Below are 15593 nucleotides of genomic sequence, written 5' to 3'. Positions count from 1 at the left end.
TATCATTTGCATGGATCTTCTTTCTGTTGTTCTCTCCAAAAACAACAAAAGTAGCCACTGTCTGTGAAAAGGACTTAAAATTTTTTTGATCACCTTTATCTAGAACTGATTAATCAAAATCACTTTCCTGTTCTTCACTGTCCATGGGTCTATTTCCCAGTTCTTAACAACTGCTTCACAATTTTCTGAAGATGTGAAACATGCATTTAAATGACACCAAAGAAGCCCAGAACAGGGCATCATTTTCTCATCCTCAATCATCTCTAGCTGGACCATCTTTTATACTTCAGCAGCTTTGTGTTATCTTTGAGCTGAAAAAAAAAAGGCTGTTTTCCCCAACTCTTGATGACAGAAGTAACATACATACTACAAACTGTTTGGAAAATGTAGAAAAGCTTCAAGAAGAAAACAGAAAAACTCTCCCAATTCCACTATCTAGAGATAACCACTGTTAGCATTTGAATTTTATTTTCACATGAGCTTTTTTGTTTTAAGCTTTCGTTGCAAAACAAAACAAAACAGGTCCACGGTTTAAAAAAAAAAAAAAAAGGTGAGAAGAAAATGACAGATAAAATTCATGACAATGCTTGTCTTTTTTCCTACAGATCCAAGTATGACAGAATTATTATAACAGCTACCACTTACATGGTGCTCACCATGATTACAGTCACCACCCTGCAACGTTGGCTCCCTAAGGACCAGTCGCTGCATGTGTTTTCCATGTAGCTCACTCAGTTCTGAGTGACCCTGAGCGTCAGGTACTGTTCTCATCATTTATAATGAAGGACTGAGGCAGAGAGGTTAAACTGCCACAATTACAAATATAATTACAGATGATAACATAGAAAACCTGTGTCCCTAGATTTTCTAGGTTTCTTTTTAAGTGCATATAATAACAACAACACTAATTCATTCAGCCTGGAAAGATCTTTTGAGCATCTCCTTTCTACCAGCACTCTGGGTACAGCAGTGCTTGAGGCCAACATGCTTCCTGTGGTTTAGACAGTCTGCATCTAGTAGCTGTGATTAACTGAGGATCGACCACGTCAGGTACCACCTCAAGTGCTTTGTATGTGTTATCTCACTTAATGTTAAAATACACTTCTCCACAATTGGAATCCTATTCTTTTTACAGTTTGTATCCTATATGTTTCTTCTAACATTGTATTATAACATTTCCCCCTTCATTAAAAAAATCTTCAAACCTTATTCTTCTTGGCTGCATAATATACCCACTGTATTAAGATATCAACATTTATTGACCCATTCATTATCATCTCATACTCTGGAGTCTTCTGGATCTTCTGTTTCCCAATAATCACAAGTGATGAGAGGAAAGTGGTGGCACCCCCATGCCCCTTGCCTATGGGTGGCTCTAGACACATGAGAATCTTTCCCACGGTTTTCTTTCTTTTGTGCATGCATTAAAAAGCAGAAGTCAGAAGCTGAGATATAGGAAGCTAAGTCATAAGAATGATAAGAATTTCAGCCAAAACAGCTGCTCTCCATGAGTTGGCAGGTCTTTGGGTTCCAATGATGCCAGCCAGCTGGTTCAGTCAGTCTCCCTTCCAAACACAGCTGTCTGAAAACAGTATTACCATATTTTCCCCCAAGGGACTGAATTTTCCACAAAATAAAATGAATCACTACATAGCTGAGTTCATCTGGGGTAAGGATGTAAGGAAAGAAGGAAACTTAAAGCAAAAACAACAAAAACCCCCTAGCTTCCAGGGGAGCTTGAACCCCCAAAATAAGTACCCATGCTACCCATGTCACCAGGCTCCTTCTGAGGATCTTCGAGGAAAGAAAAGAGAAACTATGGTTGTTGCTGAGCTCAAGGACCACAGTGCTAAGACCTAAGCACAGACCTAAGAAGCTCTCTCCCACTTCGTTCTGCGCCCCACCAATCCAGCCAGGGCTGCTTCTAGGTGATACCCTGTGCACCAATAACACTGGCACTTGCTCTTATATATCAGTGTTTGCATCTGCCAGTCACTGTGCTAGGTCAACTCGGTGTAGCCAAGCAGGATGACCATTCCACAAGGAGAGATTTCCTGAACCACATGGCCCAGCAGGAGAGGGGCTTGGATGGAACCCTAGACCTGCAGTTTCCAACAACTCCCCTCCCCATCTCCACAGCAGTTCTCAGCATTCAGCTCATCTTCTCCAGCCAACCTACACTACCAGAGCTGGTGCCCAAACCCACAATACAGATTTCAACAAATGATGATGTCTCTTAACACCCTTCTGCCTCTGGCCTTAAGTACAGCATGTTCCGCAATTCCAAGCAAAAAATATCTGAAAGTGAATTCAAACTAAGTGATAGGCCCCCACCTCCTATGTCTGGCTTCCAAATTTTGTCTTTCTTTTCCGAGTGAGCTACTGAGAATGGGATCCTCGCACAACCACAATAAGAAAAACGATAATGCATATGCAGCATTTCCATTTCAACTGTCACCAGAAAAGTGAGCATTTCCTCTTTCCTAAAAACTACTAGATGCTAGAGAAACAAAGAAGAGTGAGTCATAAGGAAGAACTACGGATTTAAAGAGAGGAGTGGAAAACTGCCTCCAAAACCGTGTTTATACACTGATAAATAGGAGACATGGGAATTACATTCTGCTTATTGGCTATTCTCTCTAAAAGGAAAGCTATTGGAGTGTACTAGAATCAGTTCTAGAAGACAGAGATTTTCTCCATGGGCCAGAGCTATAGTCCTGAAGTCTAGCTCTCTGGGCCTCAGTGCAAGCCAGGCCCAGGCTTTTGAAGAACTTAGACAGGGCTATTTTCAGGATCTAATGGACACATGTGCAAGTGAGCCTGCTATGAAATGTGGAGCGCCAGACACAGGACTATCATCATTATTATTACACATGTATTTTTCCAAGGCACGAGGGCACTTCTGCAAATCTGACCAATTCAGAACAGAAGATACAAACTTTCACTATGGAGTCTGGGCAATCATTCCCCAAACTACTGTTGTTCCTTTAACTCTGAAACTCAAATACATACAAGTTGTTTAAAGGCTGCTCACTGTTGAGCCAACTTCTCAGCCAGGCCAAGAGATGCCTGTGTGCTACGAGACAGCAAAAGAGACACTGATGTATAGAACAGTCTTATGGACTCTGTGGGAGAGGGAGAGGGTGGGAAGATTTGGGAGAATGGCATTGAAACATGTAAAATATCATGTAAGAAACGAGTTGCCAGTCCAGGTTCGATGCACGATACTGGATGCTTGGGGCTAGTGCACTGGGACGACCCAGAGGGATGGTATGGGGAGGGAGGTGGGAGGAGGGTTCAGGATGGGGAACACATGTATACCTGTGGCGGATTCATTTTGATATTTGGCAAAACTAATACAATTATGTAAAGTTTAAAAATAAAATAAAATTAGGAAAAAAAATAAATAAAAGTGAGCTGGAATTCTAAAGAGAATTCGAATGATTCACAATTTTGCTGTTATTCCAATCCTAATCTGTTTGGAAGGGATGACTTCAAAAGAACCCTGTGCAGTTTCCTTCATTCTGATGAGTAGAATCAACATCTCTGCCGAACAATGGAAGTATGAGCTCACGTAATCTCTGAGCAATGGATTTATGGGGCTCTACCAGGTAGCTGAACAATCTACTCATCTCACAGAGACTTTCCAAATTAACACAAAAGCGGGGAGGGGGGGCAAGGTTTATTCCATACCCCAAGTGTCCCATTAATTCTGTTCAAATTTACAAAAGAATTCTGGCTTAGGAATGCCTTAGAAATAAAAGTTATTAGGAAGGCTCTAAGCCTTCTGGAAGCTAACAGGGAGAAGACCATAAAATAAAAATATGATTCTAAATAACTCTCCCAAGTATCCCTAATTTCAAGATTCCTATAAGAGGAATGAGCAGACCTGTAAATACCAGGCTACTGTTTCCCCTTCAGCTGTGTGGCAGAATGGTCAGGGATGGCTTGGCCTCTGCACTCACACAGAGCTGGGCTAAGTCCTGGTCTGGCTGCTCAGCGGGCAGGACTAACATCACCAACACAGACAGTGGCATCATTGCCATGTCACAGATGCAACTTATATGTGGAATCTAAAGAAGTGGTATTATACAAATGAACTTATCTACAAAACAGAAACAGAGTCACAGATACATAATATAAACTATGGTTACCAATGGGAATGTGGGGTAGGGATGAATGGAGAGACTGAGACTGACATATGCATATGCATATTACTATACAGAAAATAGATAACTAATAAGAACCTACTGTATTGCACAGGGAATGTTACTCAATACTCTATAATGAGCTATAAGGGAAAAGAATCTAAAAAAGGGTGGATATACGCATAACTGAGAAGAAACAACAATGTAAATCAACTAGACTCCAATAAAAATTAATTTAAAAAATAACCTAAACATCATCCAAAAAAATAAATATATAGGAAAGGAATTTACCATCATTTTATGGGGAGAATGCAAATAGGCATTGGAGCCATACAGACTTGGGTTCAACTTGGGCAAAAGCCTTAACCCCTCTGAGCTGTTTCCCTTCCGTAAATGGGAATCTAACACCTATCCTGCAGAGATACTGAAAAGTTAATGTATATTAAATGCTGAGCACAGAACCTGATAAAGAGTGGGCAGGAGGTAGAGTTAGTGTAAAGGACAATAAAAATATTCAAAGTTTGTTGAGTGTTTATCATGCTGTTATTCACATGGATTATCTCAGGACTTGGGCTTCCCTGGTGGCTCAGACAGTAAAAAATCTGCCTGCAATGCAGGAGACCAGGGTTCAATCCCTGGGTAGGAAAGACACCCTGTAGAAGGGAATGGCTACCCACTTCAGTATTCTTGCCTGGAGAATCTCATGGATGGAGGAGCCTGGTGGGCTATAGTCTGTGGGGTGGCAGAGAGTTGGACACAACTGAGCAACTAGCATTTTCAATTTCTCTCAGGATTTACCATTATCCTTGGGGCTTCCCAGGTGGCGCTACTGGTAAAGAACCCAGCTGCCAATGCAGGAGACACAGGAGACGTGGGTTCAGTCCCTGGGTCGGGAAGATCCCCTGAAGGAGGGGATGGCAAACTACTCCAGTATTCTTGTCTGGAAAATCCCATGGACAGAGGAGCCTGGCAGGCTACAGTCCATGGGGTCGCAAAGAGTTGGACACAACAGAAGCAGATGTCAAGTTAAGCACTGTCATCTTATAGGTGAGACTCATTGAGACGAACTGATTTGTTCAAGGTCATATGGATGAGTACAGTTGGACTAGGACTTAAGACAGCTTAGCTGGACTGTCTGGGTCTTAATAACCTGTGGCCTTTATATCTGTTATTAATTTGAGAGACAAAAGACAAAATGCAAAGATTATAGTTCTGGAGTCTGATGGATCTGATTTTAGTCACTCACTAGCTCTGTGACTTTGGACAAGTTATACAACTCTGACCTTCAGATGCTGCATCTATAAAAACTCCTGGGACTGAGGTGAGGACAGAAGCACCTAACACAGTTTGACACTCAGTGCCCAAAAGCCATGATTGCATCCAATAAAAAAATATAAAAAGGAAAATAACTGGAGACTCAACAATGAATTATCTGCAGAGGATTTAATTTTTAAGTGCAAATTTAATTACTGTTCTTTGCAAAACATCAATCTCAAATGCTTACAGCAATGTTAGAATGTGCTGTTCTTTCCCCCTTGTCTACAAAATTCAAATTTCACTGCCCACCCCCCGACCCTCCCTTGGGCCCATCTCAACACTGGAGACCATTGATACTTGTGGGATTTATTCTTAGCCACGTCACATATACATTTTTGTACCTTTTCTGATTCCACCTGTTACATGCTTCTGCAATTTACAAGGATTAGAAGCCTCCCCATAATGTGTGTGGTCTACTCTTTATTATGTGCTGTGATTTTTATGAGAGGAAAATTAGGTAATGATGAAGAGTTCCTGGTCTGTAACTGAAAAGTAGTTGAGACAATAAATCAACGACCGAGGCCTGGGATTACAAGGCAGAAGAGAAAGGCTTCTAGAGAGAGGAGACTAAGCACTTTTCTGAGACACGGTGCATCAGGGTTTCAAGCAATAAAAAATAACAAGTTATGGGCTTATTAATCTGAAGAGTGTCTGCTTTGGAGGTGGAGGACTAGGCCTACACACACCAGCTTACACACTGCCCACTCTTTTAACAACAGGCTGTAGAGCAGGATTGCTCCGGGCACGGCAAGCCATAAATCCAGTGCCTTTCTTCTGGAAAGCCAGGCAAGTCTTAGCAGGGCTCATTTAATATAACAGTTAAGAAGCCAAATTCAGAGGCTACAGGCACAGAGAGGTTTTTTAAGGACAGTTGGAAGTCCAATGTCCTGTTGATATCAGCATTTTGGCCCAGAGAACAACAATTTGGAAAGTAGTTTGTAGAGTTTTATTAAAAGTCCCTCAAAAGGAACCAATTTCATTTAGTAACTGGCCATTTATATAGCTGGCCTGGGTAACCCATGGGAGGCTCTGATTTTCCTTATCTCCAAAATGATTCTATTTCCTATTATCTTTGCTGACAGAGAGGAATAGAGTGTAACATAACAAAGCTCCATCATTACTTGAGAACCATTAAAGAAGCTTCACAGCTCAAATATGCTTGGTTTTTCTGGGGCTTTACTGGTAGGGTGGTGGGGGGAATACACATGTTCAGATCCACAACCTATGAAACTAAGGAAGAACAGTTTACATGGCATTAGACACAACAAATAGAAAAAAGGTCTGTGACAGAACCATTCTGGCCCAGCATAGAAGTAATTCCAGCTTATTTCTAGACCTAACTTGATAGAACCAAAAAGAAGGTGGCACAGTGGTAAAGAATCCACCTGCCAATGCAGAAGACACAGGAGATGCAGGTTTGATCCCTGGGTCAGGAAGGTCCCCTAGAGTAAGAAATGGCACCCACTTTAGTATTCTTGCTTGGGAAATCCCATGGACAGAGGAACCTGGCAGGTGACAGACCATTGGGTCGCTGGGTCACAAAGAATCGGACATGACTAAGCATGCATGCAAAAAGAATGTCCTCGGGGACCAATGTAAGGAAAGGTAACAACAACTACAATAACAAAAAATCAATGAGCAAATGAAAAAAGCCATGGCCATGAGACATAAGATTAGCTTCCCAAGCAGGCCATAGTGACAGGGGTTATCTCCATGGAATAAAGTGTCCAGACATTCTTCTTCATCATCATCATCATCCATTCTGCATATCAACAGCTGCTTGAAATACCAAGAAAATGAAATACAATTGCCCAACACTGGTGAGTTGACAGAAACTATTCAAATCAATTGTATTCTATTAATTGATCTACATTTTGTGTACAAACCCCAACAATGAACGCAATAGATTTCAATGCCACCAATATTTTGTTAAAAGCAGATCAAGGCAATTTGGTGGCCCAAATCAACTCAAATCAAGACAATCTTGAAAGAAACACTATCATTTTAATGGAAATGCAAGGTGGTTTAGGACCTGCTGCTTTTACAAAGGTGTTAAGTGAGGCCATCCATATTTGCTTACTCTTTCCCTTGACCATAAGATTAAAAGTTAACAGGTATGAAAAAGGGGCACTGATCTTTGGGCACTTCTGGGAATGAACAACTCAAAGCTCAACTCTCCTACCTCTTCCAAAGCCAATTGATGGACTGGAAAAAGAACCACGGTAACTGACTTTGTAAAACATCAATAGGCATTAAAAGGGGCAGTACTGATAAAAGCACAAGGTGCCTGGGCACCTGTGCACACCCACGTCCAGCTTCATGTGCAGGAACCTTTTTGAGTGTATGGCCAAAAGAAACACCATGGACTGCCCAAGAACAAGCCAGTCCCATCCCACTAAATATGTGTCAGAAAGTAACAGGAAGATGAAGACATACACATAACCTGAGATTTCACGTCTAACCAAAGCTCTGAAAAGGTGGCAGTTTGTTTCTTGACAGGGTTGTTCTTTCTAGACATTTAAATTTTTCAAAGTCACTGGCAAGGTAACCTTTAAAAAGAGAAATGGAAAAAACTTTGTAAGAAATTGCAGAATTTCTGGGCTTTCAGGTATCTTGGACAATGACAGCATTCAGTATTTTGAAATCTTAACTAGATGCATATAAATACTGGTAACTTCCACTATAACCCCAAGTATGGGCCTGATCGATGTCTTAAGGTGACAAGGTATGAGCTGTTCAACTTAAAATAATTATTACCTCAAATAAGCATGGAAACAGCCAAAGTCTTTGCCCTCTGAACTTTCAACTCTGAAATCTGACCACAAAAAGAGCCAGACTCTCAAGTCTGTTCTTTCGCTTTCATATAAACCATGCTGAGTACAGGGTATGGAGTTGTTGATGGGAAATGATGCCATGAGCTAGTACTTGGGAAGTCTGGCAAGACAACTCAAATAAAAGCCATTAGGATCCTACCCTAGCCTATAATAAAGTAAAGGCTATAGGTTAAAGGTTACAGTCTCTGAGTAAGACTTTAAAAATATATAGCCCCAAGTTTACAATAGTATGATCAACTCTATGGTTTTGTTATTTATCTAATGAGTGATTTTGATATCAGCAACCAAAGTACAATCTGGTTCTGCTTCAGGGATGTTTTTCTCAAGTGCTGATACAATCATTTTATCCCTCTACTTGGAATCCCTGAGAGGTCCCATTTTTCTGGAGCAAACGTCAACCTTTCTCCCATAGCTTTCAAGATCCCTGACAGAGGGGCTCAATCCAACTGTCTGGCATCATCTCCGACCACTTGCTAACATACAAGCTAAGATTCTTCCACAACCGTGTTGTTGTAATACATACGAGTTGATTAATGTTGATAATTGATTAATGTTCTTCTGGAAGGCTGTTCCCACTGTCTCCACTGTTGCTCTGCCTAGAAAACCTCTACCTATCTGTCAGAGGCCAGTACAAGCTGAATGAAATTATTTCTCCTCAGTGGTACCATATAATTTAGTCATTTTATTGAATGTCACTTAGCAAACTGTATTATGGTAAGTTATATCCTGAGAAAACAAGAAAGCCATTGGAAAAAAGATCTTGTCTCATTTATCTTTGGTTAACAGTAGATGTTCAATAAATGACATCATTAGAGATTAACAAGAATAGGTTTTAGTAGCTTGGATTGTGAAAGGAGTCCTAAATTCAACCTTAGTTCCTCTCATAACAAGCTGTTTCTTCAACTCTCTGGACTTCAGGTTCAAAATTTATAAAAGAGAGTTAACAATATTGGCCTTATAATGCTGCTATGGAAAGTAAATGATATGATAAATATAAGGCTGCTTACCACAATGTCTTGTGAACAATAAGCTGTAAGTAAAAGTTAGCTATTAATATCACTATTCTTATTACTGCTAGACTATGTACATTAAAAAGACCCATTACCTTTAACTGAGCAAATAAATCGGTATGTATTACCAGCATGGAAAAAGAACAAGTACCATGAACACCAATGCATAATTTGTATCTTCTGGCTTTTTCCTCTCTGCCTTCACTTACTGTGGGATATCTATTTGGTACAAATTGTTCCAAACATTGCTCCCCTACTCAGGGCTGTGCAGGAGGTGAACAACAAAGTTTCTGGAGCATCACAACAAGGTATATAGTTAGTGAACTTAATCTGACCAAACCATGTCTGTGAGAAACACATCATGAAGGCTCCCACAAACAAGAAACAGGTTAAGTTCTCGAGATGAGACAATGATGCTAAGCAGGGGATGTTTCTAGACAAATAGGTGCTGTCTTGAGGCTATGCAGATGTGCCAGAGATAACATAAAGGAGTCCAGGAGTTCATTTTAATTTTTAACCCTTTGTCTGAATGTGTAGTGTTAATCCTCAGTAAACAACGAGAAAGTGGGAGGCGAAGGGGGGGACAGTAGAGAGGCAAGGCCCTATGCATGAAAACATATGTTTAATAAGGAAAAAGAAACTGAGTTTTCTCGTCAGGAGAAAATTCTCCCTCTCTTCTAAATGTCAATTTTAAAGACAAAGCTGTTTTCCATTTTAGACATTAATGAGTCAGTACTCCATACCGAGGCTCACAAAGGGTATGTGAGGACTGAACCTGCCACTATTACCAAATGTTGGATGCTCCCCGGCCACGTAAAAACGGCAATACTGAGGAGAAACAGAAGAGCATTTTCCATATTCATGCTGAGGAGTTGCAGCACCAATAAGAAAAGGAAGCTACATGCGAACCTGCCAGTGATGGGGACTGAGGCATTCTGGGAGATGGTCTGCAGACAGCAGCCCACAACTCCTCCCACATCTGTGGGCACACTGCTCTTCCCATGGTGGTGGGGGGGGGGGGTCTCTTTCCTGCCCCTTCAGTCTGGCTGGACTTGTTGCTTTGACCAACAGAATCCAGTCGAAGTGACACTTTGTCTATTCTATTCTAGGCCTAGAACTTCTGAGGCCTTGTGGCTTCTGGTGCTTGTCCTTTTGAAAGTTTGGCCTAGACTACTAAACGATGAGAGAGCAGGTGGAGAAAGAGGACAAGTGGAGGAGGACCAAGGTGTCCCAGCAACAGGTGGCACCAAGGTCTCAGACATGTGGAATAAGGCCATCTTGGATCTACCAGCTGCACTAAAACCACTCCAGCAGATATTATACAGAACACAGGTGAGCCCTCCCCACAGTTCTGGTACACAGAGTTGTGAGCAAAAAAATTATTGCTATTTTATGTCACTAGGTCTGCAGATGATCTGTTACAAAGTGATAACCGAAAGACACATCTTACGGTTCCCCCCACCAAGTGGCTCCAAAGAGGCTACATGCCTGGGTTTCTATACCCTCTCTCTGTGCTGTCTTCCAATATTTATTCCTGGGCCCCTGTCAATTTTATTCCAAGGCACAAACTACACATCCTATATAAAATGCCCATAACAACATGGGAGAGGGTATTATACCACTAACTGGGGGGACATACACTTAAGACCTGTATGACGGCTTGTTTCAAGCAAGAGGACATATGCTATCAAATGCCTGTTGGGGGACAGATTGAAATAATGCTGTTAGACAGTACTTCTTCATCTGGTGTCTCAGGATTTTGTGCAACTTCTGACAACAAAGTTAGAAAAGTGGTCACTCAAGAGATTTGTGTGTGTGTTTATGTTTCTAGAAAATTATAGCCAAGCCTAAGGGCTTCCCTCATAGCTCAGTTGGTAGAGAATCTGCCTGCAATGCAGGAGACCCAGGTTCAATCCCTGGGTCAGGAAGATCCCCTGGAGAAGGATCCTTAACTGCAACCCACTCCAGTAGTCTTGCCTAGAGAATCCCGTAGACAAAGGAGCCTGGCAGGCTACAGTCAGTGGGGTCGCAAGAGATTGACACGACTTAGCGACTAAACCACCACCACCAAAGGAATGCTCATTAAATACTGTTAATGGAAGGAATGATGCTGAAGCTGAAACTCCAGTACTTTGGCCACCTCATGCAAGGAGTTGACTCATTGGAAAAGACTGATGCTGGGAGGGATTGGGGGCAGGAGGAGAAGGGGACGACAGAGGATGAGATGGCTGGATGGCATCACTGACTCGATGGACGTGAGTCTGGGTGAACTCCGGGAGTTGGTGATGGACAGGGAGGCCTGGCTGCAGTCCATGGGGTCGCAAAGAGTCGGACATGACTGAGCAACTGAACTGAACCGAACATTTCCATATTGTGAATTTTAAAGAAAGATAACAATATTTATCTGAGGACATAAACAAGGTCTGTTGATGAATAAAACTGAATTCCCTTGGCAGTAAATTCACCCAAAGCATTGTCTCTAAAGCTAAGGGCTCTCAGAGCATGAGTTCTGTGAGGTGAACATCACAGGCTTCCAAAGGAGACTAACACAGCATCTGCTGACTTTATACCAGACCAGACCTGAAGCAACATTTGAAAAGGAGTCAAGCTGCCTTAGTCTAAATTGTTTTTATCAGAAAGGCAAGCCTGATGAATGTTAAAGACTTTCTCCCCCAAATCATGTACAAACACAGGTCTTGCACATAGTTTTGGCCCATCATAGACCCCAGGTTAAAAACCTCTATCAAAGTGGCACGGGAGCTCCCTCAGGACTGGAGACACACACTCCACTGTAGTCTTCATCCCAAGAATGTTTCCACTGACACTCCTGCACCAGCTCCCACAGGAACATAAATCTCACTGTGATTCATCCCACTCTCTGGCAGAAACTAATGAAAAATAACATGTAATAAAGCACTGCAACGCTCTTTTAATATATGCCTCACCAGATACACAGTAGAGAGGAACATAATTTATGATCCAAAAAATCGGATGAGTATTCTCACCAGTTCCTGCCCGTATACTTGCAGGCCTGACCCTGCATTTCATATTTCATTTCTATTTCTGAATTTTGTGCTCAAGTGGGATGGCGCTTGTTGACACAAGTCTCAATAATGCTATTAGCAGTATCCAATCTTTTTCCTATCATGTTACTTTTTAATGTTTCCTGGCTTTGAAGGCCCAAAGACACCAAAAATTATTACAGTTCAAAACCTACTAGATGCTGCCTGCTATAAGCCCAGACATGAAACATAACCAAAGCCCTTACTCCTTAGAGCTCTGTCTCAATATTTAATGTTATTTATTTGAGAAAATATTATGTTTAAAAAGTATTATTTTGAGCAAGGGGGCACATGCAATACTCGTAGATGTATTTATGCTCTATCTTCAGAGAAATCTGCTCAGACTGCTGAAAAGAATAGTTTACAGTTAGTGACATTCCTTGTTAGATTCTTGGCTAAGACCTTTAATAAATCACCTTATCTCACCCTCACAACAAACCAACTAAAGGGATGTGGCCCACTGGCTGATTGGTCATCAAACTTCTTTCCCTTTGCTCTGCATGGTTAGGGGCTTTCCCAGTCTTCCTTGCAGTTAGAGGTAGCCACATGACTGAGTTCTGGCCAATGGAAAGTGGAAGAGAATAAGGAAAGCACCTTCTAGGTTTGGCCCACATAATCTTACCCAATCTTCCATGCCCTCTCATTTCCCTCACCAAATGGCTGATTGCAGAAATCTGCAGAGCAGAAGGCAAAACTACAAGAGAGAAGGAACCTGGATTGCTGAATCACTGTGTAGGATCCAACCAACAGAATACCCACAGTGAACTGGTATGTGAGGAAGACAGAGACTACTATTGTCCTGAGTCACTTTTGGAAGGGTTATTTGTCACAGAAGTCACACTGTACTGAAAGTATTTTTATGAGCATAGAGAGGTTGAGTAATCTGTTCATGGTCACACAGCTGACAAGAGGTAATAGATTTACATCCAAGCGGTTTGCTTTTAGAAATCATGCTATTAACTTGTTTAGAAACATGATATTCAATTATATTTCCTTTTTACAATTTCATTTTAATCATACAGAACATAATCATCTATACCTGACTTACTATATATGAAGGAAGTGGCTGGACAAAGTCCAAAGGTTGAGACAGAGAGAAGATAATTTCTTCAAGTAAATTATCTGACCTCAGATCTCTTTATTAACCATGTAAGAAAAAAGCTATGTTGTCTACACAATTTTCCAGGATACCTCAATTACTCCGTGAAAGTCTATATTCAGAGGTTCTTTAGTAGTTACTAATGCTGTGTAATAACTTACCCCTCCCCCCAACTCAGTGGCTTAAAATATTTAATATCTCTCCCACTTTCAATGGGTCAGGAATTCAGGACAGACTTAGCTCAGTGGTCTCTTATGAGGCTGTACTAAAGATGTTGGTTGGGGCCACATCATCTGAAAGTATGACCAGGGCTGGAGAAGTCACTTCCAAAATAACAGACTCACATGGCTGGCATGCTGGTCTGATTGTTGGCAGGCAGCCTCACTTTCTCCCCACTGGGCTGTGTGACCATCCTCACAACATGTGGCTTGCTTCCCCCAGAGTGAGAAAATCCACACCACAGCAAACGCTACCAAGTCTCAGGATTGGTCTCCAAAGTCAAGCCTGTTACTGTCACAGTTTCTCATTATCACTTCCTACTGATCACACTGGGATTAGTGTTGATTCCTTATTCACAGTTGGAAGAGAACACACAAGGGGCTGAATACCAGGAAACGAGGGTCACCGGGAGCCAGTCTGGAGGCTAGCTACCATCATTCACCCAACACACATGTACTAAGCACGTACTGAAGAACTACAGAAACAAAATAGCCCAAATTTGTCTGCTTTCATGTTACATATGTTCTAGAAGAGGTCAGAAAGGCAACAGATGTAATCAACAAGTAAATGATATACAGTACACTAGAAAGTGCTAAGTGCTGTGGAGACAGAGAAAGCACCCTCAGGGGCAGGGGGAGTGCTGGAGGTGGGGCTGTCCACAGTTTCACATGGAGAGATACGGGTGAGCCTCACTCAGGCTTAAAGGAGGAAGAGTGTTTCAGGCACCACAAACAGCAGTCGCAGAGGCCTTGAGGTGTGAGTGTGTGCCGTGGGCAAGGAACCGTGAGGCGGTCAAAGTGGCTGTAGGCAGGAGCTGGAGGAGACGGCTGTAGGAGATGACATGAGGCAGTAGCAGAGGGGAGAGCAGAGACCGTGGAGGACATTCCAGGCTCCTATAAGGGCTCTGAGTTTCACTCTGAAATGTGAAGACACTGGACAGTTCTTAGCAGACAATTGACATGATGTGATCTAACACTAAAAACATCTCATTCTGGGGGCTGACTTCAGAATGGACAGGCCGATGGTGGAAGCAAGGAAACAAATGAGGAGGTTCCTCTACAAACCCAGACAAGAGCTGTGATGCCTTACGGTCTTGTGTTGTCAGTGCAGGTGGCTAGTGGTCAGATGCTAGATTCATTTGGCAGGTAATCTAGCACAATTAATTCACCATTCTAGGTAAAGGTTTTATTTAGGATTTCATTATATCTCAGCACCTTGGACTGTCAAATGGTGCCCTAAGGGGCCTTGCAGATGCTGAGGAGATTCATAGGGATTTGCTACCAGAAACTGAGGTGGGACCGATGGGTGCATGCTGCTTTCTGCCCCCTTAGCCCAGTTTTTAAGGGCAGCTGTGTTGACATACATCATTAGGCAGGGAGGGCAACCCTCTTAAGACAGACTAGAAACTTCAGTGCCCTAAAGGAAGAAAACTAAGCATGCACCCACACACATACACAGTGTAAAACAATACAGCATTTATAAAATTATAAGGAAACTATATTAGGAAAAATATTTGCAATGCACATGAAAATTGTTTACTATCCCTAATATTTAAAAACTCAAAAATTCATAGAAAAGAAAAAAAAGTAAAAAAATGTCTAAAAGGCATTTTCAAAATGAGGCTCCAAGTAGTACCTCCTTCATCAGATACTTGTGAGGTTAAAAGGACAACATATATAAAGTGCTTAGCACAGTTCCTATTACAAAAGAAATGCTCATTATGTTGCCCACTGCTCCCACCACCACAACCACCACCGTTGTCACTGCAGCCATCCCAAGATGACTATCACCACCACCATCACCACCGCCATCAGCAACTTCGTCAGCATCACCACAGGGTAAGAGCCACCAGCAACGCAAACCTGAGTCAACCCTGTAGGCCAGTTCTCACTCAGCTCCCCCCA

The 15593-nt window shown here is 41.9% G+C and overlaps 1 protein-coding gene across 6 annotated transcripts in view; it reads right to left on the bottom strand.

Annotated features, from left to right (window-relative positions):
• ARHGAP26 (Rho GTPase activating protein 26) overlaps positions 1 to 15593 on the bottom strand; it is a 473317-nt gene that overhangs the window by 90449 nt on the left and 367275 nt on the right. The window lies entirely within an intron of this gene.

Source organism: Bos taurus, chromosome 7 (genome assembly GCF_002263795.3).
Source record: "Bos taurus isolate L1 Dominette 01449 registration number 42190680 breed Hereford chromosome 7, ARS-UCD2.0, whole genome shotgun sequence".
Classification (NCBI taxonomy): Eukaryota; Metazoa; Chordata; class Mammalia; order Artiodactyla; family Bovidae; genus Bos; species Bos taurus.
Note: the sequence above shows the minus strand (reverse complement) of the source record. Positions and strands in the feature narration are given on the sequence as shown.